The following is a 9,424-nucleotide window of genomic DNA, read 5'->3' as shown; positions in this document are numbered from 1 at the left end:
TCATCCCTCTCTCTTTCCTGCCCTGCCAGGCCACTGATCGGATTAAGTGTCTGGCATGGGATTTTCGGAGGGGACCCCACAGTTTTTATTTTATTTGGCATTGGGGTCCCCCCTAAAATTTCTACCAGATCTAAAGGGTCTGGTATGAATTGGGAAGGGGAACCCCATGGCTTTTTATTCTAATTCTATTTTTTGACACAATTGCGTGGATTCGGTCCACTTCGGCGAACCTTTCTCCCCGCCCCGGCTGTTCGTTCGGCTGCCTTCCGCTGCTGTATGCGCCATTGAGAATAGCTCGTACAGCAGCCCTTTGATTCTGCTGAAACGAAGGGTTTCTGCAGCCGAAGCGAGCCGAAGAACTAGCCGGACGTTCGCCTAAATCCTTCGACTCCTTAGTGGATAACCCCCTAAATGTCATCCAGTTCGGGTTTATATCTCCTTCTATTGCCAATGCAGCCCTGGCCTTAGGACTCTGGTTTGCAACATTGTATCGAATCCGGAGTTATAAATATTATTATTAATAAACAAAAAAGCGGCAGCAGCAATGATACAATAATAACAATAATAATAACAATAAACAGCAGCAATTATATAATATTAATAATAATGATGTTGATATTTGTGTCTGTGCAGGATTGCGTCGTATTTAGGTTGCCGGTGGGACGTCGTCATGTTATTTGTGGGCTGTGTTAGGTGAAGACGGATTAGATGTAATACCTCTGAGCCCGCAGCTGCTTATGTATTAATACCACCGAAACAAGTGCAGTTTTCTTGAAAATGTGCCTTCGTTGTCCTACTACAAGGGGCCCCCCTATACACCCCCAATCTACAGATATATTATCATTAGTGCTGAAAAGTCCACCCCCACCACGGTACAACCATTAAGTACACTCTCATGGACGAGAAGCCATTGTGTATTTTCAGCGCGTACGCATCGCGAGTTGTTATTGTAGATTTTCCGAAAGTCATTTTCAATGTAACGTTTTTATTTTTACAAGCTTGCTGCTCCATATTTTTCTGGGCGGCATTTTATACACGTTTGTTAGTTTCCTCTTGTAGAAGCCGTCTGCACATTCTGTTACCAATTCTGAATGTTTATACAATGAGTAGACAAGTGTGTGTGTGTCTGTGTCTCTGTGTGTGTGTCTGTGTCTCTGTGTGTGTGTCTGTGGGTGTGTGTTTCTGTGTGTGTGTCTCTGTGTGTGTGTCTCTGTGTGTGTGCGTGTCTGTGTCTCTGTGTGTGTGTCTCTGTGTGTGTGTCTCTGTGTGTGTCTGTGTGTGTCTGTGTGTGTCTATGTGTGTGTGTGTCTATGTGTGTGCGTGTCTGTGTGTGCGTGTCTGTGTGTGTGTCTCTGTGTGTGTGTGTCTCTGTGTGTGTGTGTGTGTCTCTGTGTGTGTGTCTGGGCAGGCAGAGCCCCCCCCCTCCCCATTTCCAGTAGAACCAGCTCTCTGGTGGCTGCAAGTAACAGTTAATATTATTTTCTATGGACAATGATGTATTTTTATATTCTTATCAATCAATATAGGAGCTTTAAAACAAGATCTCACTGGCCTCCGTAGCTGCAGCACTGCGGATTGATTCATCCTCAACATCCCAGCAAAAGCACTGATGTATTTCATTCAGCTGCTCAGCTCAGCAGAGTATCTTCTCTGTGTTTATATATTAGGCAGTGGGGAGTTGAGCTGCTGAGACACTTGGTAGGGGAGGTGGGGTGCCGGGTGGGCGAAGATGCTGAATCGTTGTTGGGAGGGGGAGCAGAGTGAGCTGAGCTGCTGAATTACTGATCAGAGAGGGTAGCAGGTTGAGCTAAGCTGCTGGGTCACTCCTGGGAGGGGGAGCAGAGTGAACTGAGCTGTTGAGTTACTGATAGGAGAGGGGGGCAGGTTGAGCTAAACTGCTGGGAGGGGGAGTAGGGTGAGCTGAGCTGATGAATCACTAAAATAAGAGGGGAGCAGGATAATCTGAGCTGCTGAGTCACTGCTGGGAGGAGGAATTTGAGCTGTTGAGTTACTGCTGCTGGGGAGGTGGCAGAGGGAGACTGAGCTGCTGAGTCACTCTTGAGAGGGGAAAGCAGAGAAAGCTGAGCTGCTAAACTACTGTTGGGAGGGGGAAGCAGGGTGAGCTGAGCTGCTAAAGCACTTCTGGAAGAGAGGTGCATGGGAGCTGAGCTGCTTAGTCACTTCTGGGTGGGGGAGCAGGGAGAGCTGAGCTGCTTTGTCATTGCTGGAAGGAGGGAGCAGGGAGAACTGAGCTGCTTCGTCATTGCTGGAAGGAGGGAGCAGGGAGAGCTGAGCTTATAAGTAGCTAATGGATGAGAGAAAAAGGGTGAGCTGAGCTGCTAAGATACTGCTGGGAAGGGAAAGCAAGGGGAGCGGAGCTGCTTAGTCACTTCTGGGAGGAGAAGCAGGAAGGGCTGAGCTGCTAAATGACTTCTGGGAGAGAGGTACAGGGGGAGCTGAGCTGCTGAGTCATTGCTGAGAGAGGGAAGCATTGGGAGCTGAGCTGCCGAGAGAATGACTTGGACAACTTTTCTGCTTCTGTTGTGAATTTGAGGATTAGTTGCTCCAGAGTGCCCACAGCTACAGGGGTCAGTGGGGGCTTGTTTTAAAACTCATGTACTGCCTCCTAAGTATATGGACTGTTGTTAATGAATAGTACCGGGGTACGTGACCTTGGCACTCCAGGTGCTGTGGAACTACAAGTCCCATGATGCATTGCAAAGCTGACAGCTGCAAACATGACTCCCAGGAGCATGATTGGATTTGCAGTTTCACCACAGCTGGAGGTAGCCTACCCCACCGTGCAACCTGCTGCATAACTTGTCAGCACTATAGAAATGTCTATAATCAATCTGTGACTCCTGACTGCTACATCTCCATAATCCTGTTGGAAATCTGGCCCTGGGCCCTATCATTATCTTGCTGGAGGATAAAGCTGCTGAACCATCGCGGTTGCTGCCGCAGCATTCATGACTTCGAGTCGCCCAGGGCCAGAGTCGCGGAGCCGCATGTGGGGGGGGGTGTTCCACTCAGCCCACGACAGGTCCTCTTTAGAGCTGCGGGCCCCCCTCGCTGGCCGACTCGACGTCTAGGTGAAGCCCCCGTCCATTGATCGAAGGGGACAGGTCACACTCTCCTCCTTCTGCCTGAGCGAGCGGGCAGGATGTGACAGGATTTGGATAAACACGGGATGAGAGATTAATTCCCTGGCGGGGAATTGAAGTCACAAGCCATTAAATTCCCCGATACCAGTTATTCCTTCATTGCATAACGGTGCAGGTAAGTGTTTTCCCCGACGTTTAACTCTTGGCGCTGGCCGAGCACCGGAGGCTGCGGAGATAAAGCGCCGGCTCTCGGTGGAATAATTTACCCAGAAAAAACACATTAACCTTTAATAACTAGCGGCAAAGGAACGCGCAGGTAACAAACACGCGCAGACCGGCGCTGTCCTCGCCGATGGAAGTCCGCCACAGCTTCATTACAACGATTTACAACAAGTTCCAGGAGAGGAGAGGAAAGAGCGACAAAGTATCTTTTATTTGTTATGGGACGGAGTGTAGAAGGGTTAAATGATGCTAAACTCAGGAGTTCAAGAACCTTCATAGGCGTGCGCAGCCTAGTGTATTAGAGTGTACACACACACACGCAGTGGCGTAACAATCGCCTGGGTCGCTATGGGGCCCGGGGCACAGTGGGGCCCGGCCAGATGCAGTGCGGGCCGCCTGGGTCGCTATGGGATCTTCTGCTGCTGGCTTTCACTTTGTATAACTAGAAATCACGGGGCCCCATACAAAATTTTGCCCTGTGATTTCTAGTTACGCCCCTGCACACACGTATGAAGGTTAATTTAGTAACCTGTATTTGTGGGAGGGGATTATGGCTATATAAACTCCTCCTCTTCCCTTTCCTGCCCTTCCCTTTCCAGATTCTCTCTGCTCCAGTATAGTAGTCACCCTCCAGAAGGAAGGACAGTGTCGGCACCAATTTGGGAGATTTTCTCTAACTTCATGATGTGTCTTCAATACAGGAAGTGACAGGAAATCTTATGAGCTGATAACTTCCTGTGATATATCGTTAGGTTTGCCACCTTTTCTTAAAGCGAAACACGAACACTCTAGTGACGCGCGGACATTTTTTGGGGATTTATCTTCATTTTGGTTGCCCCTGTCTGCCTGACATCTTGTGTCCGGGTTTCTGCTGCCATGAAACCCGGACACAGCCTTCAAAACCCGGACTGCCCGGGTGAATCCTGGACAGGTGGCAACCCTAGCAATCGGTGCTGCACTCTTATCAGTTACATTGTTCCTAGTCATATCTCCCTTCTGTGCTGCTGAGGAGAGGGGGGAAGATTTCTGTAGTCCTAACACACTGCCTGTCTCAGGCTGACAACACTGCTTCTCCATATATACAGTCAGTGGTGGAACTACCAGGGTCGCAGAGGTCGCGGCTGCGACCGGGCCCTGGAGTTCCGCCACTTGGAGGGGGCCCAGGACAGGAGGAAGGGGCCCCTGGTGACCGCTGATTACCAGGATATTTATTATCCCGGTAACCGCTAATGTCAGTCCCGGGACCTCTTCCTCCTGTCCTGGGCCCTACATGCTTCACGCTGCTCCCCTCACCTTGTTCCGGGCCCAGCGTGAAGCATCATCCAGCCGGGCAGCAGCCAATGAACGGGAACGGTGTAATCCCCGCCCACTCATCACACAACTGCTGCCCAGTGCCGAATAGAGCTGCTGCGGACACGAAGGGGGAGACAGGGAGCTGGAAGCATGAAGGAAGGTGACATGGGGTCCGGGAGCGGAAAGCTGGGGACATGAAGGGGGATAAAAAAAATGTGTGTTGTTTCTTGGGGGGGGGGGGGGGGGGGGGCCCCTTCATGGATTCTTGCATCGGGGCCCTGAGGTTACTAGTTACAGTACAGCGAGTAAGCGTTGTCACCATAGGTCAGGAAGTGTGTTCCTGGTGGGATCACCAGATTAAAATTAAAGAAAAAGAAGCCTGAAAAAAAAATGAATGCAGCCGCCATCATCTACGGACTGGTGAGCCACAACAGATGACATTTTTGTTCTTGGGTTCAGATACAGACATGGCTGCGATGGAATGGCACATTGTGAACGGGTCCTTAAAGGCTCCTCAGATATCTGACATTTTATCAGCAGCAACAACACCAATTTTGTCCTTTGCCGTCACCTAAAATGTCCTCCTTTTGATCCTTGTTGGCGATATGAATTCCACATGTGTAGTTGCGGCCGCGCTCCCCGGGGAGGAGGCAGCCAAAGCTTCTCATATCCACTTCCAAACAGTCCTCGTGTAGGTTGTATAAATTATTCACACGCGCGCAGAGCCGACTCTTCTCCGCTAATGACGAGTAACGGCGGCCAATAAAAGGTGCTTTTTCTCTCGTTTGCCGGAATCATCCCGCGGTAGTTTATGCGCGGCGATAAAAACGGCGAGAAGAAAAATCAGCCCGTAAACATGTTTTCTGTTTTGCTGCCGAGGAGAGAAAAAAAAAAACCAAGCACAAAAAACATAAGAAACCTCGGAAACCGTCCGCTGCTTCTGTTGTGAGATTCGGTATTTTGTCTGGAATTCACCGGCTGGCGAAAAATCCTTCTGTGGTTGTTCTAAAGGAGGAGACGCCATCTTTTTTCTGGGGGATGTGGATGTGAAAAGGATGGGAATGTATCAGTACGAGCGGCGATAAAATGGCGAGAAGACGGATCAGCCCTCAAAATGATTTCTGTTTTCCTAGATAAAGAAAAAAAAATAACCACTAAATGGTCCTCTGCTGACGGTCTAAGATTCGTATTTTGTCCCAAATTCACCGAAAAATACACCAACTTCGTCCTCTCTCCTTTTCTTTTTATATTTTTCTTTCCATTCTCTCTCTTCCTTCCTTCCTCCCTTATGGCCCTACTTCCTTCTTTCCATTCTCCCTTCCTTCCTCCCTCCCTTGCCGCCCTACTTCCTTCTTTCCATTCTCTCTTCCTTCCTTCCTTCCTCCCTTATGGCCCTACTTCCTTCTTTCCATTCTCCCTTCCTTCCTCCCTCCCTTGCCGCCCTACTTCCTTCTTTCCATTCTCTCTTCCTTCCTTCCTTCCTCCCTTATGGCCCTACTTCCTTCTTTCCATTCTCCCTTCCTTCCTCCCTCCCTTGCCGCCCTACTTCCTTCTTTCCATTCTCTCTTCCTTCCTTCCTTCCTCCCTTATGGCCCTACTTCCTTCTTTCCATTCTTCCTTCCTTCCTCCCTCCCTTGCCGCCCTACTTCTTTCCATTCTCCCTTCCTTCCTTCTTCCCTCCTTCCTTTTAATTCTCTCTTCCTTCCTCCCCGCCCTACTTCCTTCTTTCCATTCTCTCTTCCTTAACGCCCTACTTCCTTCTTCCCTTACTTCTTTCCATTCTCTCTTCCTTCATTCCTCCCTCCCTTACTGCCCTACTTCCTTCTTTCCATTTTCCCTTCCTTCCTTCTTCCCTCCCTTACTGTCCTACTTCCTTCTTTCCATTCTCCCTTCCTTCCTTTTTCCCTCCCTTACTGCCCTACTTCCTTCTTTCCATACTCTTTTCCTTCCTTCCTTCTTCCTGCCTTACGTCCTTCTTTCCATTCTCTCTTTCTTTCTTCCATATTGTCCTACTTCCTCCTTTCCATTTTTTTCCCTCTTCCTTTTCTTCTTTCCCTTTTTCTTCCTTCCTTCCTTCCCTCCCCTTGCCGATGCTCTGGCATAAGGAAGAAAAAGCCTTGCCTCTACCAGGACGTCTGCATCCATATCCACCCTATTTGGTTCCTGCACATGCACGGTAACGCAAAGACACATGGAGTGCGGGGATCGGGGGCCGAGGGTAGGCGGTCCCCGCATATGTAGATGCTGGGTTTGGATGGGACCGACCTATAAAAGTAGGTGTGATGGGTAGTTCCCGCATATTTAGAGGCGGGATCTGTGATGTTTTTAGGAAGTTGTAGCGGCTTCTCTCCTGGACTGAAATGGGTTACTCCGATATCACCGCACACTGGGAGCTTCTCACAATGTGCATTAGAAGCTACAACAATACAGACAGAGCCCGCCTCATTTCCTGAACGGAGGACAACCATCATCATCTATGGAAGAAAACTGGAGCGCCGCCACAAGTGATAAAGTCCAAAGTATTTTTTTTTCTATTAGATCAACAGAATGAAAGAGCCAACGCGTTTCAGGGGTCCACAGAATCTCTTCATTGGGGTTTGTACATTAGGTCACCTCACGAACATCTGTACTCAAGAATATGCAGCGTCCTTCACTTGCACATATCTTTGGCCGACGTGATAACTCTCGTTATCACTCTCCTCTTGTGACTAGCTACAATGTTGTCTTCAGTGAATCTCCGGGTTCTTTCAATGTGCGCTGAGGACTCAGGATTGAGGTTTTGTCTGCAGAGATATTTTGTTGGTTCCTCCCTAATGGGAGCACCCTTGTCACTCCGAAACGAGGCCAGAAGATGGCTTTTCATGGCGATATTCATGGCCGGGATAATGATGACAATGGAGGACAATAGATAGGTGGGAACATATTGTTACGTGATCCGTGCGCATCGGTCTGACACGCTTGCCGCCATCCTCCGCTCGCCGCGTTGACATGAATAGGCGTTTTGCTCCATACGCACAATGCCGCCGAGAGATTTAAGTGCTGCTTCCGCATGTAGCCGCTCCCACAGGGACAATATGGCTCTTATCTGCCGTCACATTCCATATGTCTGTCTGTGTGATACCTTGTCATCTGAGAGGACGGGACAATGGCGAGACTCTGCGCACTTCTCTGCTGATGTAGAAGCGACAAGTGGAGCGGCTCGGGGCGGTCCCGCCTTATATTTCAGTTTAGTTTTGCACCCTTAGCATGAAAATCTTGCCCACTCTCACCCACGCTAAAGCTGAGCTCCAGGAAAACAGAAGACATACATATAACGGCAAGCAGAACGCCGTCATTCTGTCCATCCAGTTCTGAGATGTACCCAGCTCTCCCGCACAGCACAGCACACCACAGCCCCATCTGAAACCAGAAAAATCTGTATTTCTGTCCATCAAGTTCTGAGATTTACACAGCTCTGCCACAAAGGGCAGCCCCATCTGGAATAGAAGGAGAAAGGGGCGTCCCGAGGCTGGGTGACACCCAGAGCAGAGACCGGGACGTCATCGCGCATGCGCGGCCGTCTTATTGATGCCTGCCAGCGGCCATCTTGGTGATGGACGGCGGCAGAGAGAGGAGGGGACGTTCACCCGGCTGGATGAGGTATGCCGCCGGGTCCCCTCCTCTCTCCTAACACTGTCGGGCTCTCGGTGCCCGACTTTTCATATGGGGTGACACCAAAATGACTGTCAGTCACAGCTGATTTTTGCCTGGAGTTCTTCTTTAAAGGGTGCCACCAACCTAACCACATATACCAGAACTGGCAAAAGATTCGGCACCTATTGCCACCCCTGCACCCAAGGCCCAAACTTGGAATACCACCTTCTAGGCAGTCCCACCCAAACCACACCCACTTTACTGGCAGCCCCACCGCTACATAGGTAGGGACCACCAACTTGCAGTCAATGTGATCCCTGTGTTCTATCAAAGTTTGTGACTGCGTTAGAATGTGTGACTGGTGACTTGGTCACACATTTTAACGTAATCACGCTCACTTTTTCTGCAGTAAAATATGAGACCGGCAAAAGGTGAAGAGAATGGTGAAGGTAAGGAGGTGGCAAGAGAATCGATCTGCCCTGGAACAGCTGATCGGTCCTAAAATGTCACTTCTATCCGACTCCGTGACTGCGTTCTCACATTTCACAAAGTCGGATAGAAGTCCCATTTCAGGACCCAATCAGTTGTTCCAGGGCAGATCGGTTCTTCTGAACATACCATCTGCGATGCCGATCTGCCCTGGAACAACTGATTGGGTCCTGAAATGGGACTTCTATCCGACTTTGTGAAATGTGAGAACGCAGTCACGGAGTCGGATAGAAGTGACATTTTAGGACCGATCAGCTGTTCCAGGGCAGATCGATTCTCTTGCCACCTCCTTACCTTCACCATTCTCTTCACCTTTTACCGGTCACATATTTTACCGCAGAAAAAGTGGGCGTGATTAGGTTAAAATGTGTGACCACGTGACCGGTCACACATTCCAACCCAGTCACAATCTTTGATAGAACACCGGCACCCCTCTGCTGCACTATGTAGAAGGGTGACAACACTTTTCCAGATCCTGGAAAGCTTATACGCTTTCATATTAGCTGTGCTTGCTCAGCTGCACCACAATGCCCATGCACCGTACCACACCCCACCCCAAGGCCCAGATGTGAGCCATCTGTACATGGACATGCATTGCGAAGAAATGGCGCAGGTATTTTTTGTGTGCATTGCGGTGCGCTGCCGGTCCATTCAAAACTAATGACACACAAACACGCATCTAT

Source organism: Nanorana parkeri, unplaced genomic scaffold, assembly GCF_000935625.1.
Source record: "Nanorana parkeri isolate BGI_ZX_2015 unplaced genomic scaffold, ASM93562v1 scaffold583, whole genome shotgun sequence".
NCBI classification, from domain to species: Eukaryota; Metazoa; Chordata; class Amphibia; order Anura; family Dicroglossidae; genus Nanorana; species Nanorana parkeri.
The sequence above is the reverse complement of the archived record's forward strand: the minus strand, read 5'-3'. Positions refer to the sequence as shown.